General features: G+C 47.5%; 1 long non-coding RNA gene across 1 annotated transcript; it reads right to left on the bottom strand.

Moving 5' to 3' along the window:
* Nucleotides 1–6: 6 nt before the first annotated feature.
* LOC134038893 (uncharacterized) lies at nt 7–17,254 on the bottom strand. Its single transcript, XR_009932702.1, has 3 exons — nt 16,897–17,254; nt 9,929–9,970; nt 7–116 (listed from the first exon to the last, which is right to left on the bottom strand). It is a non-coding gene; the product is annotated as an uncharacterized LOC134038893 (long non-coding RNA).
* Between the last annotated feature and the right edge of the window lie 206 nt (nt 17,255–17,460).

Genomic DNA, 17,460 nt, shown 5'->3' with positions numbered 1-17,460 from the left:
GTGCCTGGTGGAGGAGGGGGCGGTGTCGGAGGGGGGGTGGGGGGCGAGGCGGGGGGGTGCGGAGGCGCTCTACCTGAGCAGTAGCATCACACACCCGGGAGGGAACTCACCATCACCTGTCAGAGAGGAGAGCACACACACCTGAGTTAGACACACACCTGAGTTAGACACACACCTGAGTTAGACACACACACACCTGAGTTAGACACACACCTGAGTTAGACACACACACCTGAGTTAGACACACACACACACCTGAGTTAGACACACACACCTGAGTTAGACACACACATCTGAGTTAGACACACACACACACCTGAGATAGACACACACACACACCTGAGATAGACACACACACCTGAGTTAGACACACACACCTGAGTTAGACACACACACCTGAGTTAGACACACACACCTGAGTTAGACACACACACACACCTGAGTTAGACACACACACACACCTGAGTTAGACACACACACCTGAGTTAGACACACACACACACCTGAGTTAGACACACATACCTGAGTTAGACACACACACCTGATTTAGACACACACACACACCTGAGTTAGACACACACACCTGAGTTAGACACACACACACACCTGAGTTAGACACACACACCTGAGTTAGACACACACATTTGAGTTAGATACACACACACATGAGTTAGACACACACACACCTGAGTTAGACACACACACACCTGAGTTAGACACACACACACCTGAGATAGACACATATGCACCTGAGTTAGACACACACATCTGAGTTAGACACACACACACATCTGAGTTAGACACACACACCTGAGTTAGACACACATACCTGAGTTAGACACACACACCTGAGTTAGACACACACACACACCTGAGTTAGACACACACATCTGAGTTAGACACACACACACACCTGAGTTAGACACACACACCTGAGTTAGACACACACACCTGAGTTAGACACACACACCTGAGTTAGACACACACACACACCTGAGTTAGACACACACACCTGAGTTAGACACACACATTTGAGTTAGATACACACACACATGAGTTAGACACACACACACCTGAGTTAGACACACACACACCTGAGTTAGACACACACACACCTGAGATAGACACATATGCACCTGAGTTAGACACACACCTGAGTTAGACATGCACACACCTGAGTTAGATACACACACACCTGAGTTAGACACACACCTGAGTTAGACACACACACACCTGAGTTAGACACACACACATCTGAGTTAGACACACACACACACCTGAGTTAGACACACACACCTGAGTTAGACACACATGCACCTGAGTTAGACACACACAAACACCTGAGTTAGACATGCACACACCTGAGATGGACACACACACACCTGAGTTAGACATGCACACACCTGAGTTAGACACACACACACCTGAGATAGACACACACACACACGAGTTAGACACACACACACACCTGAGTTAGACATGCACACACCTGAGTTAGACACACACACACCTGAGATGGACACACACACACCTGAGTTAGACACACACACACCTGAGATAGACACACACACACCTGAGTTAGACATGCACACACCTGAGTTAGACACACACACACCTGAGATAGACACACACACACGAGTTAGACACACACACACCTGAGTTAGACACACACACACACCTGACTTAGACACACACACACCTGAGATGGACACACACACACCTGAGTTAGACACACACACACCTGAGATAGACACACACACACCTGAGATAGACATACACACACACATCTTAGCTAGCCAAACACACACACACACAGAATACAGCATACAGAATACAGGTGTAACACACAGGTCGGAAAATAAATCCAGTCTGTTTACTGACGGCCTACAGGAGAAAGACTGTAGCAGACCTAGCCAGGAGCTCTCCCTCTCTCTCTTGTCTCGGCACTAATCCCTCCTGTTCAGTCACAACACTTCCCGCTGGTGTCCTTCCTGGATCACCGTCACGACTCAGCTGCCTGTATTCCAGATCTGTTACAACCTAATCCAGCGTCCGAGCAAACATCCCCGCAACATCCAAACAAACACGATCCAAACCCCGAAGCCTCCTTCCAAACGTTTCCTCCCAAAGCTCCGACTGCCCATTCAACTGTTCCTTCTCTCCACGCGTCCAAACGGCATCTGAATACCCGGCACCACACAGCACAGCTCCTAGCAGACACTACCAGGTCAGCCTGGCGTGGTTAGTGTCGGAGGGGAGATCCAGAGTAGCGTTGCTTGTCCTCCAGAAGCAAGCTCAGTACTAGCGGGCAACAGCGTGGGGGCCAAACGGACAGGGACCAGTTTAGGAGCATCACATGACAACGGTGCTTAATCTTACATGGATTAACAAGGTCTACGTTATACAAGAGAGTCTTAGGACTGGGCAGGGGGAGAGGGGAGGGGCGGAGAGCGGGGAGGGGGGGGGAGGACTGGCAGAAGGGCTGTCCCCCACAGTGCCAACTGTGTGTGTGTGTGTGTGTGTGTGTGTGTGTGCGCATGTGTCCGTGTGTGTTTGTCTAAGCTTGCACTGACCACACAAGCTCTTCACAGGTTTGTGGGTATAGAATGTGTGTGAGTGTGTTTGCGTGTGTGTGTGTTTTGTGTTTGCGTGTGTTCTGTGTTTGCAGTGCCTCGCTGGTCAAACAGGGGCGTCAGAGATCTCTGCTGTGTAAACCCTCAGTGATTGAGTTCCAATCAGCTAATACTCCAAGCCTGCACAAAGACATGGCCACTCAGCTCTACAGGCAAATACCTGAGCTAGGTAGAGAGAGGAAGGTTACACCAACCATGGTACAATAGATAGATAGATAGATAGATAGATAGATAGATAGATAAATAGATAGATAGATAAATAGATAGATGGATGGAGGGGTAGATGGATGGATGGATGGAGGGGTAGATGGATGGATGGATGGATGGATGGAGGGGTAGATGATGATCAGAGACAGAGAGATTGGAGGTGTGAAAGGGACAAGGCAGAGGTTGAAAGCTATTGGATTGAGGCTGTATTTAATTAATCGACACTCTTAACCAAGAGGGATCTACGTCATTGGGTCAAAGTTACTTCCCTTTAACAACGTGAGATGTCATCATCTTAGAATCCTTCCTGTAACCGTCGCTTTCTTAATGCCAACGGTTCCTCCTTCTCGGAATCATCCCGAACTTATAGTTAGAAATGCATGGCAATGCCATCTGTTAAACCTAAGTGAGAGTATTTAACTGAAATTATGATAAAGCATCACGTTTGGAGCACACATCAAATATTTCAACACTGACTGTAGTAAATCCTGTCTGCAGCAAACAGTGTCATTCCCGGAGGCGGTGAGTTAAAGACACAACGCAATTACAGTTGTGGAATGGACACCTTGCTCCGGTGTCACTGAGAGGCCTTTGTCACTGACTCCTATTAAAAATGAGTCCTTGACCTTCAAAAAGACTCCTATATATAGTCAATAATCCCCCAGCTAGCCAGGTGTGAGATGGAGAGAGATCGGCGCATGAAGAGCCTGCCTACAGCCTAGCTTCCGACTGTGAATCAGCGCCTCAAATATAGCAACAGTATACTACTACTAGCTCTGGCTATCAAAGCCTCAACATCAAAAGGCTTAGCCCTAACACCTAACCAAAGCTGAAATAACGTTAGCACAAGTCGACGAAAATGTAACATAGCCTACAGTACAGCTGGGAGGACGGAGAGAAAAATAACACCGTTTGTGTGCCAAGCGACTGTGCCAAAAATAAATGCCAACAATATTGAATGGATTTACAGTTTATCCCCTGGAAACTCACACTCAGCTAACACCAGGAGTGGAATAACTAACGCCATTAAGTTTTGGTCTCCCGTCAACTTATAAATGTTTCACATCTCTCCTGAAAGACAGCATTGATTAAAAAGACAGACAAGATGAAGTGCACCACTCCAAGAGTAACATATAGCCTACACTTTGGGTATTGTATTTTCTTGCCATGCGTATTGTATTGTCCACTGTGGGTATTGTATTTGCGCTATGGGTATTATATTGCGGATGCAGATGCAAGCCAAGCCAAGCAACAGAGGCTGATATTCAAGTTTCAAGTAATAAGTCTGAGCACTTAGCCAGGAAACAAACACATTAAAAATGCTGGTCTCTGACTTGGCAGTGAGCGTCCGACTTCGATTACATCTTCCGGTGGAGCCAACAAGGGGAGCACTTTGTCAACTTAGTAAGTAAAGTAAAGTGAAGTAAAGGCTTTTCCATTTAGCGGCTTTTCTCTCTCCAGGGGATTCAAACGGCTGCACACTTCTAATTACTTTGGGGGTGTCCACTGCAGTCGTCAGTTGAAATACCAAAGCGTATCCCTGCCAGAAGCCATCAACCTCAGCTATACTGACTGCCAGTTCCCTAACCTAGTAGACCTGGGTAAAATAGACATGCATTATGGAGGAATCCCACTTGAAACTGATAACGTTATGCACATCCCCAACAACAGCCAGAACAACGTACAGTATTGTCCACAGACTGCTATTCCTGAATAACCATGTTGGTCTCAGGATACACCTTGAAGTAGACCAAGCTCTCACTGTCCCCAGGGTCTGAGTCCCCCCCGGGCACTCTGGCTCTCTCCTGCCTGGCTTTCATCATGGTGCTCAGCAGCGCTTGATCACCACGAGGCTGGTCTCAGGAGCACCAGCACCAGCAGCTCCAGGGCTCTAGAGTTTTGTACACATTTTGCGACCAAAATGTGTACGGGTGCGACTAAATTTTTTCCTAGGTCGCACCGGTGCACCTAACCTCCTCGCATCCGCTGTCTCTCCACAAACGAAGCGTTTGTTATCCTAAGACGGAACTGACACTCATGGTTGGATCATATCGTGGTCTAAACCAATCAGAGACAGAGATGGGGTGGGTCTTTGCCTCTGATTGGCTGTGGTCCAGATGTTCCTGTAGCTCCGTGCTGTGTGATTGAAATTACGACCTGAGCACCAGAGAGTCAGTTTAGCAGACCTGGGCATTGTATGGCCGCGGGCCATAACCGGCCACAGGCTGTCTCAATCCGGCCCACGTGAGGTAAATCAAAAATTTAAAATAAATAAATGTGTTGAGCGGTAGTAAATATGTAGTCCTGAAAGACTACAGTGATCAGGCGATTTACATATGTGCGCTTGCGCAACCTCATCGACAGGATAGTTAGCTGTTGGTTAGCCCTCGAAAATGAAAAACTTTGCCACTGATTAACTTTTAACAAGACATGGACTTCTAAGTATCTGTTTACTGAGGTCAAAGTGAAAGCTGTGAAGAAAAAAACTAACGCGGACATAATAAGAACTTGACTGATTCAGTGGGCGCGGGCTGATGGTTTGCTAGTTGAACTGCAGACCCTGATCATTACCTGTCAGCTGTCCTTCGCATATCCACCTCAGACATTCAGACAGATTTCGATGCACTTGTTCAAGCCCAGTGGATTTCTCTCACAGAACAAAATGAACTGAAAAAACGTATTGCTTTTTGTATAAAAGTTGATCAATTCCACATCTTTAACATACTGCAAAAAAACTTTTCAGTGTTTGTGAAGATTAACTGGTTACAAATAAAATGAAACACTGTTGTTGTTGTTTATACTGTTTATTACTTCTATAATCTTTCCTATTTGACCTACACCAAAATCTAAAATATTTATATAAATATTTACAGAATATCCTTATTCTTCTGATAACCAGTAGCAGCTAATCAAAATATATACTTTACTGCTTTTTACAATGGGAGAAAATGAATAGTGAGCAAATTGATGAGGCCCTCCAACACATTTCAGGTTTCTCATGTGGCCCCTTGTAAAAATGAATTGCGGACCCCTGAGTTACGAAGCTGGGCCATGGAGCTAACCCATGGAGCTAGTATTTTGATGCTAGGGAGAGTGTGGCAAGATGATTTAGCCAAGGCCATAGGGCAAGAAGGCCAAATTACAGGTGTTGGCCATCTGAAGGGCATGGGACAGCAAGGTGGGACCCGCTATAAGACTTTGAGCCATGAAATGTTAGGTCTCAGTTCAGGGAAGCACTTTTAAACTGTAGCACTTTCTATTTTGAAATGTTTTATTTTGCTTAAAATGTTTTAGTTTGGTAGCTCAGTGAAGCACTTAAAAAAATTTTTTTTATATATATATATATATACAGTATGATTGTGCTTCAAATAAAAAAAATATTTACCTACACCTTATTCTTGTTTAATATCATTTACATAATATATATGAATGTATATGGAGCATGATAAAAAGGTGACCTTGAAATTGTGGCGACGCAAGGAAAAATTTGGGTGCACCTAAATTTTGTGCTGGTGCACCTAAATAAAAAAGTTAGGCGCACCAGTGCAACCAAGGCAACAAGTTAGTCTGGAGCCCTGAGCTCTACCGCTACTGAAGATCAGGACTCTCATCCACTACCGTCACATCCTCACCCCTTCACCCTCATCACCCCCTCACCCTCATCACCCCCTCACCCTCATCACCCCCTCACCCTCATCCCCCTCTCACCCTCATCACCCCCTCACCCTCATCCCCCTCTCACCCTCATCACCCCCTCACCCTCATTCCCCTCTCACCCTCATCACCCCCTCACCCTCATCACCCCCTCACCCTCATCACCCTCTCACCCTCATCACCCCCTCACCCTCATCACCCCCTCACCCTCATGACCCTCTCACCCTCATGACCCTCTCACCCTCATCACCCCCTCACCCTCATCACCCTCTCACCCTCATCACCCTCTCACCCTCATCCCCCCCTCACCCTCATCACCCTCATCACCCTCTCACCTTCATGCAAGCTGCCTGATGGGGACCAACAACAATAACAACAACAGCATCAACATCAACAGCAGCACATCACAGAGGCTCACGTTCATATTTACGTTAAAGATCGTTTGTCTAATGTTGGCTCCTGTGAACGTTTTTCAACGTCAACGATCACCAGTCAGGGCCGATACGAGCCACCATGGAGGCTGTGATTCGTCACTAAAACCCCCAGGCAGCCCTACATCAGAAACACACACATACTAGAAACACATTTACAATTATGTTTTGTTTGTCTCCTCTCCCGTCCGGTCTACACTCTTAGAAACCCTGGGAGGCATCTCGATAGTCTACAGTTGTCTCCTCTCCCGTCCGGTCTACACTCTTAGAAACCCTGGGAGGCATCTCGATAGTCTATAGTTGTCTCCTCTCCCGTCCGGCCGACAGCGATGTGACAGAGCTGAACAGGTACCTGGTAAGACAGCACCCCAATGACGCCTTCAATCATCAGCCTTGGGATTTGAACACAGCAAAGCAAGAAAGAAGATCTACGCTCTAAACGAAGCAGGGAAACGTTTACCTTTCTGAAGCTAGCAACGTCTCAGCTTAATCAACAGGTCCAGAGACCAAGGTGTGGAGTTCCATCTCTGGTCCAGGTCCCAGCTTCTAAAGAAGCCCCTGCTGTGCGTCATCCTCCGGGCCTGGGCTGCAGCTAACTGTGTTTGCTGGCCGAGTCTGAGATCACGGCAGAACTGAGCGCTGTCGCGCAGCACCACACAGGACTACGCTGGGATATTGTCACAGGATGAAATAAGAGACGGCATCAATTCTCTCCCTTCCTCCCCTTCTTTTTTTTCTTTTTTCTTCCTCTCTGTATCCACCTCCTCTGGACCAAGGAAGCCCAGTTACCATGGAGATGTATGAGGCCGTGTCCTGATTGGTGGAGCCCGTTATGATGCAGCAAGACCTAAGGACGGCCCACTGGTTAATCAACGCTGCTGCACTTCTCCATTACCTCTCTCTCTCACTCTTTATCTCTCTCTCTTTCTCCCTCTCTCCTTCTCTCTCTCTCTCTCTCTCTCTCTCTCTTTTTCTCCCTCTCTCTCTCTTTCTGTCTCTCTCTCTTTCCCTCTCTCTCTCTCTCTCTCTCTCTTTCCCTCTCTCTCTCATCCATCCTCTTTCTGGGTCACGATTATCAATCACAACGTACAAAAACAAAAGCTACAAAAATTGACACCTGCGTTGTGCTTTGAATAGTCTCTACTTATTATACTAATATCATGCAAAAGATATAGAGAGCATCCAGTAAATGTGTTTAGTATCAGAGCTGGGCCAGGGAAGAACAGAGGATTGTTCCATGTCTACCATCAGGGTGTTAAGGTCACCAGTCCAGCCCTGGTGTATATTTATCTTATTGTGTTCGTCAGCATCATTTGAATAAGTAATCCTCCATCAGGCACCTTTGTTTTAACTACCAGATCAAAAGGACCAATGTGTTTCTTTTAACGAATTGGAATGAATTCAGTATTCGCAGATTTCTGACCAATCAATAAATAAATCCCCCCAAAAATGAAAAGTCAACTAGTACTACCAACCGACAAAATCGAGCTTGTGAGTATATGAAGATTGTCCTGATACACCGAGTCCTGTTCTTCAAGCTGTGGCCTGATGTGTACTGATTTATATACTTTTTGACTGCACAATACTTTGTGAGTGTGGGGTTAAAAATATTTCAAGACTGCCAGGACCAAAACATTCTGTGTGAGCAATTACTGCACATTCAACTGTGAGGGACGAAAATAGAACGTCTCGAAAATATCTCAGAGTGACGTCATCTTCCTGTTTTTCGCGGTTTGGTGTGGGACAGTATCACTATATTTGCCACACACATTGTTCATAATTTCATCTGTTTTCTTGTTAAGATGATATCATCTCAGTGTCAAGCTTTTTTTCTGGAGCTACGGTGCCGTCACACACAATCACAACCACTCACACAATCAGAAGACGTCCTTTGAGGAGCCTTCACTCGCCTATCAACAGTTACGGCAACTTCTGGAAATCCTCATCATAGAGAGGGAAGTTTTGTCATTCACAGCCACAACAACACTGTTCTCTCCCTCTCCTTCTTCGTTTTATCTACAAGCTACAGGGACAAGCAGACACAGAGGGAGAATGAAATGGCTTGTTGACAGGTCCTCCACCTAGTACACACACGTACACACACACACACACACCCACACACAAACACACACTTTATCCTTTAATCAACAGGGCTCTGTTAACAGATTCAGCCAGCAGCCTCTGCAGTCTGTTACAGACCTAAATGACAGCCAGTTAAAGCGAGCACAGGTGTGGAACATCAATGTCTGCTGCTAAGATCTCTGCCGGTTCCCCCGCCACCCCCCCCCCCCCTCGTGGCCATCTTGTTTTTATCGTAGCCAATCCCACAGTCAAGTGTGTAGGAAACAGCAGACGTCATGCTCTCAGGCCGGCTCCAGGCCTCTCATTCAGTCACACAGGGCTAGCTTAGCACACTCCTTTCCGCTAAGGCCAAACGTCAAACCTCGCAGGCTAGCTAAGGCTAGCAGAGGGGGGGGCAGGGGAGGGGCAGAGGCGGGGCAGGAGCTGGCCAGACAGGATTAAAGATGCTAAAGCTGGAAAAGCAGTTCCTGGTGGAGGCCAGGGGGGAGTATCGATTCTGAGGGGGAATCCATTGAGTAAGCAGGGCCCTATCACTGTTGTTAGGCAGGCTTTCGTCCTCCACTGTTTGCTGTCACTACCAGACAGCTGAAACTGTAACGGTTGGGTAGTCTGCTCTGTGCTAGGCCAGTGTTACTCTGGGCTCAAAAGCCAGGTACTACGGGTGTCAGATGGCTAAGCGGTTAGGGAATCGGGCTAGTAATCTGAAAGTTGCTGGTTCGATTCCCGGCCTTGCAAAATGACGTTGTGTCCTTGGGCAAGGCACTTCACCCTACTTGCCTCGGGGGTAATGTCCCTGTACTTACTGTAAGTCGCTGTGGATAAGAGCGTCTGCTAAATGACTAAATGTAAATGTACTACGGTCATAGAAATATTTATAGCATTTGTATGCACAGTAGCAAACCACAAGTTGTCATTGCTTACCTGTATTCCATTGTTAGAGATTCAGTAGCCTCGGTTCAATACCTGTGAAGAAGAACAGCAGCTTGTTAGTAAGTATTAACAGTGAACGTCAATTGTTCTTGAGGTGTGAACTCAAAGAGATCCATACTCACGTACGACGGCACAGCTCATTGCAAGAAAACAGATTTTGCATGATGACAGACTCAAGCTACCTTCTGCTTTTTCCAGTTTGCATCACTACACATTTCACTATGCACTTGCGTTATCTGTTCAACACTTTAAAAAGCACGACTCTGTCACAGAACGGAATCCCAACAGAACACACCAGAACGGACATTCCGACTGCATGAGGATTCCTGAACGGAGGAAGACTGCCAGATTTTCCACTCTCTCTGGCACAGGGACTAAAATTGGAACCCCCAAGCTCTGATGCGATCATCTGACACAACTCCAACGTCACAACATGAATGTGGGCCTGGGAGGGGGGGTCTAGGTGGGCCGCGGGGAGCGAATGGGAGACAACGTGCCCGTGACGTGGAGACTGGATGATGAGAGAAGCCGGGTTATTTATAGCTCCTCTGGTGGAAGCAGGGGGCTGAGGATACAAAGGGTGGGCTTGTGTCTGTGTGTGTGTGTGTGTGTGTGCGCGTGTGTGTGTGTGTCGTGATGGGTGAGGGTGGGGTGGGGGGGTGAGGGCAGGGGAGTGAAGGTGTCATAACATGCTTCTGAATACTATCCTCTCCCCTCTCGTTCCTTAAAACGTTGTCTACAAATCAGAGAAGGATGGGACCTTAGATGATCAGTCGCCCCGGCGACCACTCGGCCCTGTCCCCCCCGCTTCTCTGCCCGACGGCGCTCGCGACCGTTAGAGAAGCACCGGGGAAAGAACACCACGATGAGAGGAGGCATCGATTTCTCCCCCTGACTCAGTCTGGTTCATATTAAGCCGCCGCAGAGCTTTGGATTGGAAAAGCTCCGATTTCCTGGACGGGAGAGAGGAGGAGAGTCTCACAGCAGCCTCTGAGCAGGAGTGGACATGGCTGGAACAAAGAAAGATGGCGACTCTCTCCTCAGAATATACAGCAGGCCCACACACAACATCACACCAGACGTCAAACAGACAGAAGTGTTTACGTTTAGTCATTTAGCAGACGCTCTTATCCAGAGCGACTTACAGTAAGTACAGGGACGTTCCCCCGAGGCAAGTAGGGTGAAGTGCCTTGCCCAAGGACACAACGTCACTTTCACGGCCGGGAATCGAACCGGCAACCTTCTGATTAATATCCCGATTCCCTAACCGCACAGCCATATGACCCCTGTTTGGACGTTGAAATGTGACCGTGGGGACAGCAGCAGACCATGGTGGTGGCCTGCAGGCAGGGCCGTTAAGAGGGAGGTGTCCAGTTTCACGGCCCTCTACTCTTCATCTTCTACTAGGAACAGGCGTGTCATCCTCAGCACAGAACTAGTTCACTGGCCCTTTGTTTTCCTGCTTATGAAAATGTTTATGGAAACGGATGCAAATGTTTGGAGGTGGTGGGTTACAGCAGCTGCTGGAGGGGGGGGGGGGGGGCGGTGGATGACTGTCAGTTCACCGTCTCACTACTGTGCTTATAGACGCCACCAGCAAGGCAATGACAACCATGGAACATTTCACACAAACCTAAACAAAAAAATAACCACAGAGAGACTAGTAGTCTGGCTCTCTAGATCTAGACAACACACCTACACAGGCTTTCGTTTGTCTCCCGACCTCTGCAGGTCAGAGGAACGGACAGAGGACAGTCCAAAGTCAGCGTCTTTCAGCGTCCATCGTCCATCGCATCACATTTCTCACTCAAACACGGCAGAGATTCTGCCTACGCGAAGCCGTGACAGAGGAGTTGACCATAAAAAGGCGTCCTCTCTCCTCTCATGACCCGCTCCATCCCTCCTCCAAAGACGTGAAATGTTGCTAACCATGATAATACTTTAAAGGGAACGAGGAGCCTTGAGACTAAACTGAGAGCCAATTTATTGCTACTTTGGTCAAAGAATCACTGTTGTGACATGGTGAACATGCATCATTTCTCATGTAGAATCAGACAGAAACCAGACAGGAATCAGACAGGAAGCAGATATTACCATAGTAACCCAGTGGTAGCTGTGGTTACCCTCTCGTGTTGGGACTATGAATAGGGTTTCTGTTAGTCTGCTCTTGTGCAGCGCTTCAGTTCTGCTAACACGGTTTCTGTCATTGGCTCAGACGGATAGCCAGGCCAGGCCAAAAACTAACTTTCTATGCAGACAAGCTCCTCCTACACCATCAAGACACATTGCAGAGAGAGAGAGAGAGAGAGAGAGAGAGAGAGAGAGAGAGAGAGAGAGAGAGAGAGAGAGAGAGAGAGAGAGAGAGAGAGAGAGAGAGCGAGAGCGAGAGCGAGAGCGAGAGAGAGAGTGAAAAGCCTGAGAGGCAAGGAGAAAGAGTCAGAGAGAGAGAGAGAGAGAGAGAGAGAGAGAGAGAGAGAGAGAGAGAGAGAGAGAGAGAGAGAGAGAGTGCGAGAGAGAGAGAGAGAGAGTGAAAAGCCTGAGAGGCAAGGAGGAAAGAGTCAGAGAGAGAGAGAGAGAGAGAGAGAGAGAGAGAGAGAGAGAGAGGAGAGAGAGAAGGAGAGAGAGATGAGAGAGAGAGAGAGAGCGAGAGCGAAGAGAGAGAGAGAGAGAGAGAGAGAGAGAGAGAGAGAGAGAGAGAGAGAGAGAGAGAGAGAGAGCGAGAGAGAGAGCGCGAGAGAGAGAGAGAGAGAGCGAGAGAGAGAGAGAGAGCGAGAGAGAGAGCGAGAGAGAGAGAGAGAGCGCGAGAGAGAGAGCGCGAGAGAGAGAGAGAGAGAGAGCGAGAGAGAGAGAGAGAGCGAGAGAGAGAGCGAGAGAGAGAGAGGGAGAGAGAACGCGCGAGAGAGAGAAGCAGGCACCACCGTTAATCAAACCCATCGAGATGAGGAAAGCTCCAGAACACTGAGGTCCACGCGTGGGTCCAATACCATTACTGTCTGGCTCCACTCCAGGGCTCTGAGGCTGGCTAATATACGGCCACCCCTGGTCTGGCCCGGCCCAGCGTGGGTGACACAGCGCAGCTACCGGGGGCCAGTCTCCCGTCACAATGGACCCTTCCCCCACGGTCATTTGTCACCAAGATTAAGCATCTATTAAGACCAATGGTCCATCTGCTGATTGCTTCCATTAATAACGTCTGACGGAGAGAGAGAGAGACCCTTCTGGGGGGGGGGGGGGTGTTGCCCATGCGCCTATCGCTAGACAAACACACTGTCATATACAACCGTATGTGGACCCACACACACACACACACTCGCTAGCATTTGTAGCCACGCAGACTCTCACACACTCACACACACTCTCTCGCAGACTCACACACACACCTTCTCGACCAGCACCTCGCATACCTCCAGCATCGTAGATGAATAAGCATTGGTGGGAGAGAGTGACAGAAGGCAAAATCTTAATAACATGGACGGAAGGGTTGGTTATGTGTGTGTGTGTGTGTATTGTATGTGAGTTAAACAGTAGGAGTTAGGGGGCGTGCGAGAGAGAAAGAGAGAGAGCGTTAGGGAATAGGAATTAGGATGTGCGTGTGTGTATGTGTGTGTGTGACAGAGTTAGGAAGTAGGAGTCAGGGTGTGTGTGTGTGTGTGCGTGTGATGAGGATAGGACACCTCAGTGAGTCTGAACAAAGCGAGGGACTAGTAATCAGAGTGAGTGCTGTAATGAAGGTAACATGAACGAGGCTGATTGGGACCTGGTTGGATTCTCTTCATAGTTAAGACTGGCTGACCTTGATCGCCCTGGTGAGGAGGGGAGAGGAGACCAGCCCTGCCCGCTAAACATGGATTTCCGTTCACGCTAAACGTTGACCAGACGGAAATACTAGTTTCTCGAGCTAGTTAAACAATTCCGACGGCGAGCGGCCAGGAAACCAACGCGTGGGAGGGAGTGAGGGAGGGAGTGAGGGAGTCAAGGCTCGACGGAAGAAAAACCTTGAATGGAACAGCCGTTCATTCACAACACCTCCCGAGTACCTCCAGACATCAGGCCAGCCACCAGCGTGTTCACCCAGGCTGGGAGCCATGCTCACTGGACTGGAATCCCTCTGTTTACCCTGCTAAAAATATCCCCCCGTGCTGTGGTGACGTAGCCCTCCCTGTGACATCCTCTCCCTCCTCTGGGCCGGGCAGCCGACTGAGTCACGCCGTTATCGGTATGCTGCTGTGTGCTGATCTCTCTCTATCACTCTCTCTCTCTCTATCACTCTCTCTCTATCACTCTCTCTCTCTCTATCACTCTCTCTCTATCACTCTCTCTCTATCACTCTCTCTCTATCACTCTCTCTCTATCACTCTCTCTCTCTATCACTCTCTCTCTATCACTCTCTCTCTCTCTATCACTCTCTCTCTCTCTATCACTCTCTCTCTATCACTCTCTCTCTATCACTCTCTCTCTATCACTCTCTCTATCACTCTCTCACTCTCTCTCTCTATCACTCTCTCTATCTCTCTCTCTCTCTCTATCACTCTCTCTCTATCACTCTCTCTCTCTCTATCACTCTCTCTCTATCACTCTCTCTCTATCACTCTCTCTCTATCACTCTCTCTCTATCTCTCTCTCTCTCTCTATCACTCTCTCTCTCTCTATCTCTCTCTCTCTATCTCTCTCTCTCTCTCTATCACTCTCTCTCTATCACTCTCTCTCTATCACTCTCTCTCTATCTCTCTCTCTCTCTCTATCACTCTCTCTCTATCACTCTCTCTCTATCACTCTCTCTCTCTCTATCACTCTCTCTCTCTCTATCACTCTCTCTCTATCACTCTCTCTCTCTCTATCACTCTCTCTCTATCTCTCTCTCTCTCTCTATCACTCTCTCTATCACTCTCTCTCTCTCTATCACTCTCTCTCTATCACTCTCTCTCTATCACTCTCTCTCTCTCTATCACTCTCTCTCTATCACTCTCTCTCTCTCTATCACTCTCTCTCTATCACTCTCTCTCTATCACTCTCTCTCTATCACTCTCTCTCTCTCTCTCTCTCTATCACTCTACCCCCTCTCTCTCTGTCTCTATCACTCTCTCCCCCTCTTTGTCACTCTCCCTCCTTCCCTCTCTCTCCCTCTCTCTCTCTCTCCCTCTCTCAACAACCTTTCTTCACTGTCTCTATCCGTTATACCTCATCCGCCATCTCCCTCTCTCTCTCTCTCCCTCTCTCCATCTCTCTCTCTCCAATTATCTCTAGTTCCATCTACCACTCTGTTCAACTCCAGCTCTCTGTCGACAGTAGTGCGCCATCCTTTCTTCATAGGTACATGAATAGTATATAAATAGGTACACGAATAGTATAGAAATAGGTACATGGATAGCATACAAATGGGTGCGTGCATGGTTTATGATTATGTATACAAAAAAGATACATGAATAGATACATGAATAGTATATGAATATGTCCATTAACAGGTATTCAAATAGGTATATGAATGGGCACATGAATAGCATTCAATAGGTACATGAATACATGAACAGTTCATTAACAGCGTGTGAATGGGTAAATGGACAGAGGAGGAGTGGAAAAGGAGATGAGAGGTAGTGAAAGACGGGGTCAGATGGGAAGACAAAGGGTGGGACAGGAAGGAAGAGAGAGAGAGAGACATGGAGCATGGAGGGAGCGAGGGATCGAGAAAGAGCAAGCGAAGGAGGAGGCGGCAATCAATACTATGACTCATTCTTTCTGCACTGGCTGCTTCCTAACAGCATTCATTAAATGCAAACCTAATCATTTTGGCCTGATAACCAGATACAGGAGAACTACGTCTTCATTCCTGGCTGTCGAAACATATGCCAATCATATAGACTGCTCGTTTAGATGTCTATTATTAAAATGCTTGGTTGGTTGGGGCCAGATGCTGGGTTTAACCACTGAGTTTGGAATGAACCACACTGAACACAGACTAGTCAAGCTCAGTGGTTAGAGCATTTGCTAGCAGATCAAGAGGTGGCAGGTTCAGATTTCCCCTGCTAAGTGATCGCATTAATAAACTATATTGATGGTGAGATAAGGGGTGCATTAAAACCATCTCAAGCATGGATGAAGAGAAAATGGGGGTGAGACTAACTACACGTTTAAACAACCATTTTATTCATTCTTATCGTGCATTTCCCAGTTGTGTGCTTAGTGGTGGGCCTTAGTCTTCCGGGGGCACAGTTAACACCATGGATGATGAGAATCTGACTCCACTGGAAATAACTCACAAAGGCTGTTTCTCTCTCTCTCTCTCTCTCTCTCTCTCTCTCTCTCTCTCTCTCTCTCTCTCTCTCTCTCTCTCTCTCTCTCTCCCTCTCTCCCTCTCTCTCCCTCTCTCTCTCCCTCTCTCCCTCTCTCTCCCTCTCTCTCTCTCTCTCTCTCACACACACGAACGCATACACACTTTTAACAGGACTGGAACGCTGCCTTCTCCTGCGGGAATATCGCTCCCCACTGACAGCTAGTAATTACTTTAGACCCCCTAAGGAACCAGGCTATATGAGTCACAGCAACTTTGCAAATAACACCAAAATGGGAAACAAACAGGCAGATACAATCGTCTAAATGCAATTAGGCTACCCTAATACCTACACACACGTACACACGCCTGGGCCACTGACAGTTCGGCTACATGCTTGAATTCGTTCTTACTGGACTAGCAAGAGTATTCGTGTTATTGTCTACAGTGCGGGTATAAACTGGCGTAATATTCATGCAGTCAGACTTGCAGCAATATGTCAGCAATGCCACCAGTTACAACTAGTCCAAGACTGAAGCCAGATCATTCCATTATGAACACATAAGACGCCTAAATTAATATATGCTTGTTACATTTATGACAACTAGATATTTTCTGTTCTAGCTTAAACCAGGCCACATCGCCGTCCTCCTCACCGCACCCTCGGTTTCACAGCGATCCAAGCCAAACTCACCTGCAGAGGTGACGGAAATGTTGTCCAGCTGGGTTTCCGATGAATTCTGGACTACCGTTATTAAAGCCTATGCAACTGCTGGGTTTAAATTGCACTCAGTCCGCAATTAAGCAGAGGTCTGTGTTCACGTCGTAAGGGACCTGGGACTCTGTTGTTTTCATAATTAACGACATGCCTCAATGTAAAGGCAGCGATATTCACAAAATAGCAAAAGCTGCAATGAAGTTCCTTTGCTTATTTAGCAATAAGACCAACTATTACGATATTTACTCGCGTTTATCTACAGATGAGTAAAACCGTAGCCTAAATTACCTTTGAAAGCTGTGCTCACCGCTGTCGTTTAAAAGAATGTGAGCATGTTGGCTATCTTTCCGCGCACTGTGTAGACTAAACATCGTTTTCTGTTCTGATTAGGTAAAGCGAAATACTACCCGATACTTTGCTTGTTATGACGTACAGCTTGATAGCCGTAATTTTCTCAGAAGCCGAGCCCATTCTCATAATAATTTACTTTTACTCCGTACCCGATACCTCAGTCGGCTTGAGAATGGGCACCTCCAAGCG

This window comes from Osmerus eperlanus, chromosome 18, assembly GCF_963692335.1.
Source record: "Osmerus eperlanus chromosome 18, fOsmEpe2.1, whole genome shotgun sequence".
In the NCBI taxonomy this organism is placed as follows: Eukaryota; Metazoa; Chordata; class Actinopteri; order Osmeriformes; family Osmeridae; genus Osmerus; species Osmerus eperlanus.
Note: the sequence above shows the minus strand (reverse complement) of the source record. Positions and strands in the feature narration are given on the sequence as shown.